This window comes from Saccostrea cucullata, unplaced genomic scaffold (genome assembly GCF_032062105.1).
Source record: "Saccostrea cucullata isolate Sc308-1 unplaced genomic scaffold, CSIRO_AGI_Scuc_v1 ctg2961, whole genome shotgun sequence".
NCBI classification, from domain to species: domain Eukaryota; kingdom Metazoa; phylum Mollusca; class Bivalvia; order Ostreida; family Ostreidae; genus Saccostrea; species Saccostrea cuccullata.
The window spans coordinates 28,075-46,900 of record NW_026934575.1 but is presented as its reverse complement, the minus strand read 5'-3'; the positions used below and the strand labels follow the sequence as shown (position 1 = coordinate 46,900).

At 36.1% G+C, this 18,826-nt stretch overlaps 1 long non-coding RNA gene across 3 annotated transcripts; it reads right to left on the bottom strand.

Annotated features, from left to right (window-relative positions):
• Window positions 1-12,371: 12,371 nt before the first annotated feature.
• LOC134241019 (uncharacterized) lies at window positions 12,372-16,372 on the bottom strand. Of its 3 annotated transcripts, XR_009986559.1 has the most exons (4): window positions 16,313-16,372; window positions 13,921-14,005; window positions 12,934-13,036; window positions 12,372-12,532 (listed from the first exon to the last, which is right to left on the bottom strand). It is a non-coding gene; the product is annotated as an uncharacterized LOC134241019 (long non-coding RNA). The 3 variants fall into 3 exon arrangements; XR_009986558.1 differs by lacking the exon at window positions 12,934-13,036; XR_009986557.1 differs by lacking the exon at window positions 16,313-16,372 and having other exon boundaries at window positions 13,921-14,225.
• Between the last annotated feature and the right edge of the window lie 2,454 nt (window positions 16,373-18,826).

The window sequence follows — 18,826 nt, the reverse complement described above, 5'->3', positions numbered from 1 at the left end:
GATTGTTTTAAATATTAATGACATCGAATAGGCACGTACGACGGCGTATTCGTGCCATTTTAACAATGTAGATTTAAAAAAAAAATCGTTTGAACGATATAAAAAAAAAACGTGTGTACGACTTAACAAATTGTTTGTACAATTTAATAAATCGTTTGTACAATTTTATAAATCGTTTGTACAATTTAATAAATCGTTTGAACAATTTAATAAGTCGTTTGTACGATTTAATAAGTCGTTTGTACGATTAAATAAGTCGTTTGTACGATTTAAAGATTGTTTGTACAATTTAGTAAATTGTTTGTACAATTTAATAAATCGTTTGTACAATTTGTTTATTTAATCGTTTGTACAATTTATTAAATCGTACGAACTATTTTTTTAAAATCGTAAAAACGTTTTCTTAAATCGTAAAAACGGTTTCCTAAATTGTTCAAACGATTTATAAAAAACGTACAAACTATTTTGATAAATCGTATGAACGATTTTATAAATTGTATAAACGATTAAAAAAAATTCAACATTGTTAATTAAAATGGCACGCATACGCCGTCGTACCTATTCGTTGTTTTGTAGTTATTTATGGATGCCATGGATTTTGGAAAGTATTTTCAAAAATAAAGTTGTCATGCTTGAAGCAGTGGCGTAGCATCGTTTTTGAAAGTGGGGGGGGGGGCCGGAGAAATTTTTTTTTTTACTTACCTGAAAAAGTAGAGACAAGCAAATAAAAAGGGGGGCGGGAGTTGAAAGTTGCCCAAGGTCGAAAATCCTATTTCGTGGGGGGAAGGGGGGAGAGGCTTACTTTTTTCAGTGTCAACTACTTTCAGTACCATTTCTAATACTTCATTTTGGACACATCACTAAAACTGGGAGGGGGGGGGGGGGGCAACCAGGTTTTCAGTTGACATATGCTTTAGTATAGGTAAGGCTGAGAAAAAAGTGGGGGCCCTCTGCCCCCCCCCCCCCCCTGTTGCTACGCCCCTGCAAAGATAACTGAAACCGTGCACTGATCAAAATGTACATAGATACACGGGGTGATACCGTATGTTTATTTCTATTATTCTTGAAAAGGGAAAAGATTGAAACCGAAATATTAGTAAAGTGATACTGATAAATCCCGTTAAACAACTTCCCAGCTAAAAAAATGTTCAAACTTTGAGGTGGGGTCAATATTCAACAGGGTCAATTTTCAACTTGTTCACGTCATCAGGTGTAAGAAAAAAAATTATCAAGCTGTAAAAAAATGACCCCGGGTATAAATTCAACGACTTTTAGTCTCAATATTCAACGTTGAAAAATGACCCCGGTTCAATATTCAACGTTGAAAAATGACCCCCGGGTCAATTTTCAACTCGGGTCAATATTCAACGTTACACCGGCATCGATTATGCAGAGCCACATAGGAGTTGGCGGGGAACGTTGCACAACACTGGAAATGCTGGAAACAGCTTTGGGACTCGTATGTCATAGTGACGGGACTTTCAGAGAAAACCAATGCCTACCAGGTTGCAATTTTTGTTACATGTATAGGCCCTGAAGGCCTCGAGGTCTACAACGGACTTCCATTTAAAGACGAAAATGAAAAGAATGACCCAGCAACCATATTGAAACTCATGGAGGAGTACTGTGTAGGGAAAACAAACACGATATATGAGAGATATGTTTTCAACAACAAGCATCAAGAAACGGGAGAGACAATCGATTCCTATGTCACAAAGTTGAGAAAGCTCTCACTGACCTGTGAGTTCGGTCAGTTAGCCGACCAGATGATTCGTGACAGAAGAGTGTGTGGAATCAAGGACAACACTATAAGAAAAAAACTTTTGCAAGAATCTGGACTGTCACTTCAGAAATGTGTGGACATCTGTAGAGCAGCAGAGAAAACCGCCGCACAAGTTAAGACCATGAATCCTCAGGAGGAAATACACACATTGAAAAAAATCAACCAAACACAGAAACGGTGTGAAGCATAAGGATCATAAAGGAGGAGGAACACACCCTAAACCACAGAATACAAAGACTCATACATGTTGTTACTGTGGTCAGCAGCACTCCAGAGATAAACAATCATGTCAAGCATGGGGCAAAACCTGTGCAAAGTGGGGAAAGAAAAACCATTTTAAGGCAGTGTGCCGACAGCGAGATAAGAGAGTGAACTTCCTGGATAAGTACGAGCAATGTTATTCCGATGAGGAAATCCTTACAGTAAAACAGATCTTCGCTACCAGCGCTTTGGAACATCCGAGAAAACTGTTTGCTCAAATGAACATTAATTCTCAGCCTAAACCTGTAAAATTCCAAATTGACTGTGGGGCCACTTGTAATGTTATTACAGATGACCTTGTACCGAAAAATGTGAAGATACAGAAGGGGCATCACACATTGAAAGTTTACAATGGACAGCAAATGAAGACTTCTGGCAGTTGTAGTTTGACCCTCACTAATCCAAGAAACGGGGAAACATTCAAAGAGAACTTTGTTGTGGTGAACAGTGGTTTACACTCTATTTTGGGCTCAAGCACAAGTCAGCGAATGAACTTGATTTCAGTCCAACATGAAAATATTATGACTATTGAGTTCCCCAACACAAACAATCACCTTGATATGGACACAATAACAAAGAATTATGGAGCCATTTTTACAGGAAATGGATGCTTCGAGGGACCAGTGCATCTAGAAATAGACGAGACTGTCCCACCTGTGAAACTTCCTTTACGCCGTGTCCCAGTTGCAATCAAGCCACTTTTGCAACAAGAACTGAAAAGACTAGAAGGATAACAGGTCATTCAAACTGTCAATAAGCCTACAGACTGGGTATCTAGCCTACTAGCATTCAAGAAGGCGAATGGAAAGTTACGCATCTGCATTGACCCGAAACCCTTGAATAAGGCGCTCCGTTGAAGTCATTACCCTCTTCCTGTGATCGAAGACGTTTTACCTGATCTATCCAAGGCTCGCGTTTTCACGGTGTGCGACGTAAAGAATGGCTTATGGCATGTGGAGCTCGACGAGCAGTCCAGCTACCTTACCACCTTTGAAACTCCATTTGGACGCTTTCGCTGGCGCCGCCTACCCCTTGGCATCTCTCCAGCGCTTGAGATTTTCCAGCATCGTTTGGAACTAGCCTTACAAAACTTACCTGGAGTCAAAGCTGTTGCTGATGATATCCTTATCTATGGGGAAGGAGACAGTGATGCAGAAGCCATACGCGATCACGACCAGAAACTTGTCAGCTTTTTTAACCGTTGCCGCGAGCAGGGAATCAAGTTGAACAAAGACAAGTTTAAACTGCGATTAAAGGAAATGCCATATATTGGACATGTTCTGACCCACAGTGGACTCAAGCCTGACCCTCGCAAAGTACAGGCTATTATGGAATTTGAAACCCCAAAGGATGTTGCGGGTGTGCAGAGGTTCTTAGGACTTGTGAACTATCTGTCCAAGTTCATGGACAAATTGAGTGATATGTGTGAACCAATTCGTTCCCTTGTCCACCGAGAGGTAGTTTGGCAATGGACACACGAGCAGGAAGAAGCATTTCGTAAACTCAAAGAGACAATATCGCGAACACCAGTTCTACGATACTTTGACTCGAAAGAAGAAACCACACTACAGTGTAATGCATCGAGCACAGGACTAGGCGCATCCCTCTTACAGAAGGGACAACCAGTCGCTTATGGCAGCAGAGCATTGACACCTACCGCGCAGGGGGGATAAGGAAGCATACAAAATATTCTACCTTGGCTAAATCAGTGCCGCATTATGACGTCATAGTGGGCAAGATGACGTCAATTTTAGAAATCAGGTTTTCGTAATATTGGTATTTAGCGATGTAATTTAACTCTAGAAAATGATTAGAAACGTGTAAACATTACCAAAAATAAAATGTTTTTATTTTGTTATGCTGTAAAACTCATTAGGATTGAAATTTACCACCGATGACGTCATGTGTGTACATCGAGTAAGTTGGAAATTGATCATGTCGTGTAAAGAGAATTTGGCTAAGACGGCATGTTCAAAGATACGTAAAATGGAGTTTAAAAGGAAATATCGGAAATATTGTGTTAAATTCATATGGAGTTCAATTAATTAAACAGGTATGCTAATTTATTTTCATCTATTATATTCTCTTTCGAAGACAGTCAGCTATATTACGTTTCCCGGTCGGCCTATCGTCCGTCATTCTTGACCAAAAAATGCAACAGAACAACAATAAGCTGGATATTTCAAAACATACGATTTGTACAGATTGAAAGTTTGCGTTTTGACAAACTTGGAAAGTGCTGCTAGAATCCCAATTTAAGCATGGTTGTACGAAAAATCTCGATTCATATGTATAAAATTCAAAACAAAGTGTAAGGTTTCGTGCGAATGTGTGGAATAAATATTTTACGTACAAGATAGGTGGAATCTAGCAGCACTTTTTAGACAAAATAGACGTTTTTCAGCTATATTACATACTCAAAGAAATTATCAAACTCTGGGGTATTGTTGTTCTGTAAGCTTTTTTATTAAGGAAAATTTTGCTATTCATAGAAGTCACGTGATGCCGTGGCGGTGATGCACGTCTTTGTGTTAGACACGCTTTTATCTGTATGCAATAGTAAATAACAGTGTACGTTTATCAGTGGTTTTGGTAATTTATTAAACTAAATTTTCTTCAAAAAGTCTAAATTTCCCGAGAAATTACTTATATGCTTCCTTAACATACCCGCGCGAACAACATTATGCGCAGATTGAGAAGGAGCTGTTGGCTGTCGTATTCGGAATGGAGCGATTCAACCAATATACTTACGGCCGCAAGGTACTTGTGGAGAGCGACCACAAACCCCTGGAAATTATACACAAGAAGCCATTGGCTTCAGCTCCAAATCGTCTACAACGTATGTTCTTACGACTCCAGAAATATGACATTGAGATCACATACAAGCCTGGCAAAGAAGTGTATGTGGCGGACGCACTGTCCAGAGCGCATCCCAAGAAACAGACTACAGAACTCTGCACCGAGGAAGTATTCAAAGTATTTGAAGATATCAACATGGTAGAATATTTACCTATTTCGCAAGCAAGGATGTTGAAGATACAGGAGACCAGTGACAGAACGCATGATTTACTTAAGCAGACTATTCTAGAAGGATGGCCAAAGAACAAGGAAAGTGCGCCAGTGGAGATGCATCCATACTTTCATGTGCGAGACGAACTATCCGTCCAGGATGGTATTGTGTACCGTGGAACCCTTTGCGTCATACCGAAAGCATTACGTGCTGAGGTTATGGGAAAGCTTCATCAATCACATATAGGAGCTGAAGGATGCCTTCGTAGGGCTCGAGAGTGTGTGTACTGGCCGAACATGAACTCCGAGATCAAAGATCTTGTATCAAAGTGTGAAACGTGCCGAACTTAGGAGCCATCACAGCGACAAGAAACTCTCATCTCGCATGAGATTCCAAACCGCCCGTTGTCTGTTGTAGGAGTAGATCTCTTCCAATCACCTCTTAGTGATAACCAATACCTCATCTCAGTAGACTACTACAACAATTTCTTCGAAATTGACAGGCTGGAGTCTACCACCTCGACTACTGTTATCAGCAAGTGAAAACAGCATTTTGCTAGACACGGAATTCCGGACAAAGTTATCAGTGATAATGGTCCCCAATTTACCTCCCAGCAATTTGAAAACTTCAAAGTCAAGTGGGAATTCGACCATAAAACATCCAGTCCGGCATATCCTAAGTCGAATGAAAAAGCGGGAAATGCCGTAAAATCCGCAAAGCAGCTTATGAGAAAAGCAAAGCACAGTGGACAAGACCCATGGCTTGCGGTACTTGACTTCAGAAATACGCCAACACAAGGAATCGGAGAAAGTCCAAGCCAGCGTTTAATGAACCGTAGAACAAAAACATTGATGCCGCAGAAGGAAACATTGCTATCACCATGTGGTAAAAAAGATAACATCAAGAAAATGAGGAAGGAAAAGGACAGACAAGCTCGCTATTACAACCGCACAGCAAAAGATTCGCGAGAGTTACATCATGGTGACACAGTGCGCATGAAGCCAACACAACTAAGGGAAAAGGAGTGGAAGAAAGGAACAATCATCGACAAAGAGGGAAGAAGATCGTACAACGTACAAACACAAGACGGTACCTATAGGAGAAACCGCTCTCACCTGAAGGCCACGTGTGAGAAACCAAATGACTTTAGCCTTATTCCTGACTACGTAACTCCGAACGAACAGTCAGGTGACAATTCCAGACAGACTGCGCTGAGTGGGAACTGCCCGAGACCGAGCTCCGAAATCACTGAAAGTGATCGATCCCTACCGGACAAACCGTTAGTTGTTCCGAGCGGAGATGTGCCACCGAAGCCCGAGTAACCACGAACCACTCGTTCTGGACGCATTGTTAAGACGCCACAATATTTAGAGAACTATGTGCATGCTGTGTATTATGTGTAATGAACTGTTTCAGTATTATTTTCATAGACTAGTCAGTTTGTAATATTGTTGTGTTCGTAATTGCATATACTTTCATCTCATTCTTGTTTAAGTGTTCAGGTCCCTGATGGGATTTTTGTTTCTTCAAAAAAGGGAGATGTAACAATATTAGAGTATGTCAATTGAATATTGCTAAATATAGATCCTATTCATTCTTATGTACATGAGCGACCTCGGTAAAATTTAATGTATTTCATATAGCACCTAAGCGGCCTCGTACTACAGGCCATTGTGCTTACCTACTTGTGCCATGTGCTTACCTACTTGAATAAACACTATTACACTCCACATGAAGACTTATACTGATATTGATACAGTATCGACGTAGGAATGAAAATTACCATGATTGTTAACTGAAACACGTCGTTGATATATCTAAGTGTCGAGGTGAAGGCCACAGCAAGTGTTTTCTTCTTCTCATGCATAAGACTTTTCACAAATTCTGCTTTATATGAATATATAAATAGGTCTGCTTATAACGATTTGTACCCAAGGGAATTCCAATAAATTGTTGGAATATGTGGTTTACAAAAACCACATAGATATTGTAAATCAGAAACTCAAGCATCTCTTTGATGTCAACTTCAGAGTACTTGTATGTAATAATCTTTAACAAAATAATTTTGCAAATGACCAATGACCAGGTAAGTAAATTTATTGAAAAAGCTGCTATCAATGATATAAAAATTCCTGGAGTTTAATTTATCGTGGGGAATGGTTGTGTATAAAGTTGAAAAGTCGAAAGTTTTTAAGCTGCATATTTTGGTAAAATCTTGTGATTTCAAATTGTCTAAAAGTTCTTTGGAATATTTTAAATATCCACATCTGATTCACACCACTTCATGAATACTGTAAACCAAGTATTACACGCGTGCGATAAATAATTGCGAGTTTCCCGAGTAACCTCTGCTTGCGGATATTTATCGTCGCGAACCAGTTGTTCTTTTATACTACCCATGTTATGATTATCTAAAAGCACCCAAAAGCGAGGGGACATTAAATCTCATTCGTCTGTCCGTCTTTCAGTCTGTCATGCAGTCCGTCCATTCCAAAAACTTTAATCTTACCCCTAACTTTTGATTTAGTGGTGCTGTGACTTTCGCATTTCACAAGGATAATAATTTTAGACAAGACCTTTCTTTGGGTTCCATTAAATTTAATCATTTGATCTTAACATTGAATTTTATTTTTTTTTTACTTTTGCCATAACTTTTGAATGGAAGATACTCGGACTCGTTTATATCACATATATTCTTTGTAGCAAAACCTTTCATTGACTACAAACAGTTCTGACCTTTGACTTGGGAGATTACTGTACTATTAAAAAAAAGTTTTTACCTTGGCCATAACTTTTGAAGGGTAAGCGCTATCACTTTTTTACTTGACATATGTAATACACTGTACTTCGGGGAGGTCATTTCATAGCCTACCTCAAACTTTTACCCTCTGGCCTTGACCTTTGAGTTGACCTACTTTTTATAAACTAACCTTTACCACAACGTTTGAAGGATGAGGGCTGGGATTTCATACTTCAGATATTTTATCCTTGTGACAAGACCTTTCATTGGGATATAGAGAACTTTGACCCTATAACCTTGACCTAGTAGAGTGGACTACTTTTCAAAAATACTTCCGAGAGGACATTTCATAGGATACAAAAAACTTTTACCTTTTGGCCTTGGAGTTGAACAAATTTTTAAAAAGCAAACATTGACTATTACTTTTGAAGCGTCATGCAAGGGCTTTCATACTTCATATATTTTAATCCTTGTGACAGGACATTTATTTGGATTTCAAGAACTGTGACCTTTGACATTGACATTGGCGTTTAACCTACTGTTTAAAAACTTTAATTTCGGTCAAAACTTTTGAACGGATAAATCTAGGGCGTTCATACTTCAGATATTCAATATTTGTGACAAGACCTTTCTTAAGAATCCAACAACTTTTACACTTCAACCTTGGAGTTTGGCCTACCTTTAAAAAAATCCTTGGCCATAACTTTGGAACAGGTGATGCTAGGGCTTTTATACTTCACAACCGTATTTCTTGTGAGAAGACCCTACTTTGGGTAACAATACATTTTATTTGAATTCAAGAAAAGTTTAATCTTTGAAATGTTGCAATACGGGGACATCGGTGTTTCACAACACATATTATTCCTTATATTGAGAAGAAATAGGGCGTACATATTTGACATGTACATTACCTTTAAGAAGATATTTCCGAACATTCTACATGTATTATATCTGACCCTTTGACCTAGACCTTCACGATTGACCTTATTTTAAAGCAATATGAACTGCATGTTTGACATCCAAAAATTTTGTTGCAAATTAATAATTAACTATTTCAAAGACAGAAAAATAAAACATCATAAACTACTTTTTCCATATTTTCGACGAAATTCTTTTTTAGCTTTGATTGAATGAAAATTGAATTATTGTCGTCCTGTACAATATTGATTTCTTATATAATACTGTATATTCAGTTATACAGAGATATTTCTTCTGAAACATTTTTAAACTTTAATTTGGGCTTATTGGTCATACATGTCATAAGGGTTTAAATTATATACAAATTAATCACAATAGCAAGCAAAATTCTAAAAAAAAAATGTAGCTCATATTGCCGTAAAAAAAATCAACTTCGGTGACATTTTCTAAATGACATTTGATAGGGAATTCATAATTTGACAAAATGTATTATAAAAATGACAAAATGTATTATAAAAATTGCATCTCACCCACAAAGACACCGGGGGACCACAATTCCTTGAATTTGCTTGTGATTAAAATTGTATTTATAATCAGGATGGCATTTATTTTAGTACATTTTTTATATCGAATAGTTGTTAGGTTTATAATTACATTTTGCGGAAAATAAGTTTTTATATTCAAAGTTGTCACGTGACGCGACAGTCTTGTGATTTAAGCACATTAACTTGCAGTATTGAGGTTATCTATTAAACTAGTGCAAGGACATTACCAAATTAAAATTCCAAGTTAAGTTTAGGTATTTTCAACACGCTTTCTTGTTGCTGGAATTTCTCTGCTAAAATTATATTGGTATGACTGAATGCTGTATTGTTTGCTGTACAGCGTCTTGAAATATTGATAGAAAGAAATTATTTTCATGATCGCATCACTTTTAAGATTTCCTAATACCTTAATACTTCTACAGTTGATCTGTAAAAGCTTATTATGATCCATTGAGTGTATGCCCTTGCACAAGACCACTTTATTAAGAACCTCACATTGCCCTCCGAGATAGGAGATATACGGAAAGTATACATGTGTATTTAATAAAATCGCGAAGTAGAAATTGAATCCACGTTAATGGCCTAAAACATATTCATAAATAATATTAAATTTCATTATTGAATACATTTTTCGTTGAGAAAAATATAACTTCATTTGCATCTCACTGCATACACAGTGTATCAAGATTTACAAAATGACGTCACATCGACAGGTGCATTGCGATCAGTGACTTGCACTGGGTGAAAAAAGTGGTTTCCCATCATGGGAAACTTTATGGAAACCACATGGAAACCTCAAGTTTACATCATGTTTCCCAGTGGTTTCCGTAGCGGATGCTAGGTTATTCCGCCAAGTTTCCGTGACACGGAAACCCCCTACGCTCCGATTCCATAAGGTATCCCGTACCACGGAAACCTCTGTAAACCTGAAGTTTCCCGAACATCCATGTAGTTTCCCGTAATGGGAAACCTGAAGATTCCACTGGTTTCCAGAATCAGGAAACTTGATGGAATCGGAGCGTAGGGGGTTTCCGTGAAATGGAAACTTGGTGGAATCTTTAGGTTTCCTTGTACGGGAAACTACATGGAAGCTCGGGAAACCTCACGATTCCTAAAGTTTCCTTGACTCAGGAAACCATATGGAATCGGAGCGTAGTGGTTTCCGTGGAATGGAAACTTGATGGAATCTTTAGGTTTCCTTATACGGGAAACTACATGGAAGCTCGGGAAACCTCACGATTCCTAAAGTTTCCTTGACTCGGGAAACCATATGGAATATGAGCGTAGTGGTTTCCGTGGAATGGAAACTTGATGGAATCTTAAGGTTTTCTTTTATGGGAAACTACATGGAAGCTCGTGAAACCTTATGATTCCTGAAGTTTCCTTGACTCAGGAAACTATGTGGAACTTGTGTAGCGCTTTCTGTGTGGCGGAAACTTGGTGGAATTATCTAGAGTCCCATTCCTGGTGGAAATTACTGGGAAACTTCAAGATTCCCTAACTTTTCTAAAGGAAGCAATGTGAAATAATGGGTATTCTTTTAAAAATCTATCAAAAAAATTTATTACAAGTAAAAGAAAAAAGCATTTCCATTTTATATGTTTAATAATTCATTTGATGTACAAAAACTGTAACTGAATTTTTCAATATCAAAATATTAAATAAATTCATATATCTTAGACAAGTTTGGCTTTCCAGAAAGCCTGAAATGTCATCTCTTTGGTATCAATAATGTCAAAGAAATAAAACAGAAAGGCAAATATTTTAATGCAATGAATATATGGATTATTACATCTGAAGTTCCCAAATGACTTATTCAGCAAACTCCACAGTAAAGTACGCAGTTTCTTTTGGCCGCAGTATATATATGGAAAGCATGGACGTCTGCGAGAGCACCCAAGGCGATTTTTGGTGAAATTTCATTCTAGCGGTCTTTGTGCTTCTAGGTGTTTACAATTTACTTAAATTCAAATACTTTCCTTGAACTTAATTTTCTTAACACAATACGGAATTATCAACAATAATTATCATTCATTTAAAAGCAGCTAATCATTAAAGTTTGACAGGAATTAATTTAATAAAACCAATTACAGACTAAAAAATTAACATAAAATTAGCGTTGACCTCTCTTCGTTCTTTTTTTTTTTTTTTTTTGCAGAATCTAATTGTAAGCTTGTACTTTTGTGCGAGAACCAGTTTTCCCTCCGCTTCAACAAATCTATCGATATATATAGAAATCACGTCATTGTCAGTTCTCCTTGTGAGGCTTACCAATTTAATAAGGCATAGTATTGAGGATCAATATACGTATATACGACACACCGAAACTATAGATATTTATAAGCATCGCAGTTCTTTTCTAAATTTTCTTTGGCTTTCAAATAGGCCGAAACCGAAAGTAGATAACACACTCCTAAGCTAGTTCTTCTAAAAGAAAACCAGTTTACAGGCTACTTGGAACTCTGTAAAACATCGAGGACTCCCGAAAGATTAATGGAGGCTTACACTAGGACTTCACTTCCGGCATACAATCTTAATATGTCATCTCCCGAGGGAGATGACAATAAACAATGGAACAGTCTTTCACATTTAAGTCCATTCATAAGGGTCATTAAGTACTTCTTTCAACATCAGTTTCCTGGTTTTCTTCACATCAATGCAATATTCATACAAAATTATTATATGATGTCAGAATTATAATGCTTGAATATAACTTAGAAATCTGAGAGATCAGTCAATGTCCTTTAATATACCAATATCAATAATTACTTTCCATGACCATGATACATATGATTTCAGCATTTAATGTATCTCTTTAATATTTAATGCTTTATGATAAGTGAAAAAAAATAACATAATATAAATAATGTTTTCAGCCTTATTATGTCATTGAGAATATATTACTCCATGTATCTCATAGTAAGAACCCTGCTTTAAGTTTGATTAGTTTGAGAGAAAACATACCCTTTATAATAACAAAAATATTAGGGAGAGATTTTTTTTTAAATTTTGATATTCGACCTAGAAATTGGTTGACGATCATTGCAGACCCTCCATCCCATTGCACAAAAGCTAGATTACACCAGATTTTAAATAAAGATATACAGTAGATTTTGATACTAACCTTTGACCTAGAAAATTAGTCCAAGGTCACTCTTCATCCTCTATCCACAGGCTCTCTGTAGTTTAAGTTTGAGAGAGAAATATGCACAGAACAAGTGATTTCAGATGGAGTGATGGGTAGACACTGTCTTAGGGCATCCACAGAACAGGACCTAAAAATAATGCAATATATATGTATTACAGTATATATAAACAAGTAATTTAATTTTTTTTTTTTTTACATATATTGACCAACATTATTTACATCCATTCATCATGTTCATGAATCGGCTGATCAAAATTCAGTCAGTTTTAGATCTACATGATATACCATAAAGGACTTTCACATTTACAAAAGTTATTCCCCTTCGCAGGGTCGATCTGGGGTCAACCGGCTTAAGACGCTGTTTTCCCTTTTTTACCGCATCAACTTTGAGGGACAATATCTTAGAAATAAAATCTGTATGGACATATTCATTATGATTTTCATGTTGCCATCATACTCTGGCAATACAGATACAGATCGTAATTGTCCAATATTTTTGAAGATTGAAAATATTAACAAGTAACTTACAAAGGACAAAGTGGGAAAAATTAGCGATACGCCGACAATTGGAGAAAACTCTTAGGAATGTGAAATTCATCTATTGGTGATGACAATTCCTGTTTTAATGTCACTGAAAAATTAAGAGACATTAAAAATTTAAGCCCTATTGTCATACACGCATGCTGTTTTTTCATCCATTTAACCTAGCTTTTAGTATCATAAAACTTACCAAAATTTAATACTTCAAATAATTTTACTTAATATCTATAAAATAAAGGAAACTCTAAAAACTTAGTGACTTGCAGAAATTCTTCCTTTAAGAGAAAAAAATCTATCATATTTCATATAAATATGTGCATAATGAGCCTTTTTTATTCATTTAGAACATATGGTATGTGCCTCATTTCCCCAAGAAAATTTCAAAGACAATGGACTATCTGTAAGCAGAAATCATTGCTGTTTACTTACATTGGAAAAATTTATGAAAATAATTAATTTCCTATTTTTTTTTATTTTAAATAATGCTAAAAATAATTTAATCTATTAAAAATAATCTAACTGACTGTAAAATAACATTTTTCATAATCTTAATCTATGGGCAGATCACTCTAACTTCATAAAACTACCTGATATTAAAGTAGAACTCTTTAGTGTGCAGTTTTTAGAGCTTCCTTTAAGTAATCAAAATACTGACCAGCAAGAATTCAGTTAATAAGCATTTCCTTTTTTTCATTCAAATTTTTGGAGAGATCTCAGAGTTTTTTTCCTGTTCAATTCAGGTCCAAGACGACAAAGTTTTATTGAAGTGTATGTATTAGAGAACTGATTGTATGTCAATCATAGCAATACACACATAACATGGAGGGGGCAAATTGTTTCAGCCCTAGCTTTTACATAAAACTTCTTGTAGCTCACAGCTGATATACCACAGTTCAATATTTAAATAAAATTTAGAATCTTTTTTTTTCAGGCATTTGTCATATACATACTAATCATGAATGAATTACCACTTACCAAATGACCACATCCTGAATCATCATACATTTTCTATGATTTTATCTCACTGGTTTTCTTTTAAAGTCACACAGTTTTCTTCTCTCTGAAATGATAAATTATGTCCAGGTACTATTGCATTCTAATTTAAACTAATTATGTAATAGCATTAGCAACAACCGGGATGGAAGAAAAAATAACCAGAAGTCTCTGTCGAGACTGTAGCTCTACTGGTTTGTACTTATCAAAAACTGATGCACAGAATTATGTATCTTAGTATAGTCTACTTGTGTGCCAAGTTATACTGAAATCAGACTAAAATTTAAGGAGGAGTAGTTTTTGCAGTCAGACGGACAGCTAGACAGATGGACGGACGCATTTCTATTGCATAAGCTATTATGGTCTCTGACCAGTAGAGCTAAAACCAAGATGCGCTTGTGAAACACAGCAACAAAGTTCGAAAATGCAATTTTTTTTAGCATACAGGTCACAGTCAAGATCACATAATCATTGTCCTTGTTGCCATTTGAAAGCACTTCATTAGTGGAGTATGCATACTAAATATGAAGCCACTATCTTGTATAGTTCTAAAGTTATGGTGAAGGTTTAAGTTGACGACAGACACTCAGACAGACACACAGATATACAGTTATGGCAAAAGTTTGAACATTATAACTTGGTATACACACAGCCACTTCGAGGTATCAAGGGTAAAATTCACAGGGATCAAGGGTTTCGAGAGATCAGGAGTTCGAGAAATCAAGAGCAAATCTGCTTAGTTATATAGTGGAAAAAATCGGGACTGGAGACTCACTTCAAGCGATCAAGAACTTCCGAGAAATCGAAGTTCAAGCCATCAAGAGTTACCTGCATATACAGATATAAGATTAAGAAGCATGTTATTATTTGCAATTTTGACCTAATCAATGACAGCTAAATCTGTTCAGTAAGACAATACCGTGTACATGTATGTAAGTAGTTTTATTGTGCATGATTATTTACTTATTTTCTTGATCTTCTCAACTTGAAGTGTTCTGTATTTTATTACCAAGTTTGTAATAAACATAATGAAACATACCCTTTTCCACATCACATCCTGTATCAGACCAAGTCCACCAATATCAGCCCTAGGGCCTCTGTCCCTCTGGCTGATATTGGTGTCTCGGGCTAGGATGTGATATGGAAAAGAGTATGTATTATTTGCTATACACTGACCTACTCAGGTCAATAATTGTGAAACAGGGCTCTCACACCACTTTTTGGGACTGGGACCGGGGCCGTTCAAATTGGGAAAATTACCATCCTTTTGGGAAAAGTTGGATAACCAATGTTCATTTTAAAAAATCCTCAAATTTTGCTTTTCTAGCATTTTGTCATCTATTTAACTCTGGTTTTGAATACAGATCAAACATGGGTATGTAGGCTATTTATGAAAGTACATTAGCTTTTTCATTACTATCTTTGAGTGTTGATATTGAGGTTATCTGTCTTTCTGAGTGACAGTCGCTAGTCACATTGTCCCGAATTTCCACGATCACATGGACAAAGTTGCTTACCAATACAGCGCGAGACTGATCATGCCGAAGCGTGCATGGGTATGTTTCTACATGTTCTACGTGCAGCTTACTACCGGTAATATTTAAGTGAAATGTCTTTTTTTGAAACCAAAATTATGTTTTTTTGTCGAAACTACATGACAAGATACTCTGAACTCATAGTACACATTTCGGTAAAAAACAATAACCTGGTTCCCCGAACCAGTTTACGAATGCATTTGGCATGAACTAATAAAACAGTGGTACAGTTTCACTTTCATTTTCAAGTGTGTTTTGTTTGGGTTTTTTTTTTTGCGATTAAGTTTCATGGACTTTTATTTTTTAATTAATATTTTGCTATGAAAATTGGGAAATTTACATCTTTCTTTTGGGAAAAAAGGTACCTTTTTTGCATTGGGAACGGGGCCGTTGAATGGCCCCAATTTCAGAGAATGGAGAGCCCTGTGAAAAAACTCATAATTCAAGCTGATGATTCATTTGCATTTCTTGACATACTATCAATATTAATTCACTATTAGGCTTTTCTTTTTTTACATCTTCATCTCAACAGGTTAGACATTACCAACAAAAAAAATCTTTTGAGCAGTAAACTATTTCAATAAACAATAAAACAAACCTAATCTCTTCAGAAAAGTGGACAAGCTTTCACCTACATTCACTTTTTATGTATATTTTCCTCCATATCATCGTCATGCATATGATTAAGGGTTGTGCTACAGTATTGACTACAATCTATTCCAACTGTTCTGATGAGGATATCCTTCATGAATAATCGGATAAGCTGAGATTGAAGACACTTTTTGTAAACATATCGATGCTTTTATCAAAGTTTTGAACCAAAAATATTCAATTTATACCTTGCCATAAGTCGTAAGTTCCAAAAAAACAAGAGTTGGCTATCCGAAAAGTCAGAAAACACACGGCGCGTCGATTTACCCAAATGGACCCAAATGGACCCAAATGGAACCCAAATGGACCCAAATGGACCCAAATGGAACCCAAATGGACCCAAATGGAAATTCAAATGGACCCAAATGGAAATCAAAAGGAATATTAAATATGTATTATCGTATTTTAATACTTATCTAAATGATGAAAATAAATTAACTTACAGTTACAAATGGATTTTTTAAACTTAAAAATCTGTAATATTGTATTTTGATACATGAAGTTTTGATAGTATCCTATATACCGGCAAAATTTTTGGGGGGTAGGGGCAGGGGGTGGCATGGCCTCCACCCCCCCCCCCCACCCCCACCTCCGTTCCTACGGCCATAAAAAATATTAAATACTTCAGTTTTGTATTCAAGTATGTTCAATAATAGTTATTACAAATAGAATTAAATCGCATTTTTGAAAATACAATTGAAGAAAATAATGATATTATAATATTTTCTATTTGTTTTAATTTCATTATTCTCTATATTTTAAATAAGTAGAAACTTGAAATAAGATATAATATATATATTTTATATTCCATTTGGGTCCATTTGATTTCCATTTGGGTCCATTTGAGTTTCCATTTGGGTCCATTTGGGTTCCATTTGGGTCCATTTGGGTCCATTTGGGTTCCATTTGGGTCCATTTGGGTCCATTTGGGTAAATCGACGCACCCAAAACACATGTATTCAAACCGGATGTTCTACAGTCTGAATTTAACTACGAAACCATGCTCGGTGTAACTATTATCATCCGGATAATTTGAGCGGGGTTAAAAATATTTTTTTTTTAAATTCCGAAAAGTATTCATTTATATATAGAGAGAGAACATACATATGGAGCATACGTTTTAATAAACATGATAAAAGGCGAAACGTTGCCATTTTACAACATATAGCATGCACATGTATTCAAACCGGATGTTCTACAGTCTGAATTTAACTACGAAACCATGCTCGGTGTAACTATTATCATCCGGATAATTTGAGCGGGGTTAAAAATAATTTTTTTAATTCCGAAAAGTATTCATTTATATATAGAGAGAGAACATACATATGGAGCATACATTTTAATAAACATGATAAAAGGCGAAACGTTGCCATTTTACAACATATAGCATGCACATGCACGGTGCCTTTGGGGCCTCCATAATCTAAATTATGCTATATCACTGTCTTAAATTTTTCTCTCTCTCTCTCTCTCTCTTTCTCTCTGCAATATATACACTTAACAATTTAAAACTTAGGTATCCAACTTTTCAAAATGGCGTCAGAACAAAAGTTGCCTCCGATAGTGAAGATTTGTTGTTGCCAAATATTACAACTATTTACCGTAAAAAGTTAACAAAAATATACGTAGACTAATCCTTCATCGTTGGCCATTGCATTTATCACAGTCTTAAAGACACTGGGTGGTGAAACCATCTTAACTTTTCACATTTACTAGCTGCTTACACCTTCTTCTTCGTCCTTCTCGATCCTCCAAAAATGGCGCCTCGGGAAATTGACCAATGAAATAAAGCGCCTACAGAGCGACGCAGGATGGGAAATATTAACTGTTTACATTCACTATGATTAATTAAGTTTTCCCCTTTTCATGGACTAAAAAGAGGGGCTCCTAAATATTTTTGCCGATATGATGTGTAGGCCTAGTATATATTTAGAAAAAAAAGCGGTTAAATACATGAGGCGGGCAAGAGCAGAAAAAAAAATGTTTCTTGCTTGACACCTCAACTTATTTGCCTTCGGGATATGGGTTTCAGGGCTTGGTTGTTGGTAGTGGCCGTCCTTGTTGAAAGTAATCCCCCCTCCCCGCTTCTTTTAACTGTTACATGTATGATTATGAATTTAAAATGTCACACCAAAAGATGTTAAATTTTTAAAAGCACATTTTTTTTTATTGTGAACTTTCCACAGGAATCCTAAAAGGCATGAAAATGAGCTACAATTATAATATGATTATCAAGAACAGTTTTTTTTTAATTTCAATAGTGATGATTGAAAAGTTCGGTGATTAATAATTCATTGCTAATAAATTGTTGTGTTTTTTTGGGGGGGCGGGGATTAAATTACTAATTGAACTCCCTCCTTTTCGGGGTTTAATTACATTTTGAGCCTGCTATCAATATAACTGGTGGACCTGCTAGACTTTTCTCTAATTGCTACATGTACATTGTACTTTAAACTCCTTCGCCTTTAGCTAAAAAAATTTCCCACATCATTTTAACACGTAAAATTGTTAAATGTATCAGAATGTTGAAAACCTTTTTCTTAGGAGAGTTATATCTCTAGGTGGAACAAAACTAACATCTTATCAAAGGCAGGAAAATATAACAGTATTTTAATTCAGTATTTTAGTCGTGATTGGCATAAGTGAAGTCATGGGAAAGATTATGTCGAAAGTCATCTATACTCGTTGATGTGCAGGGCTGT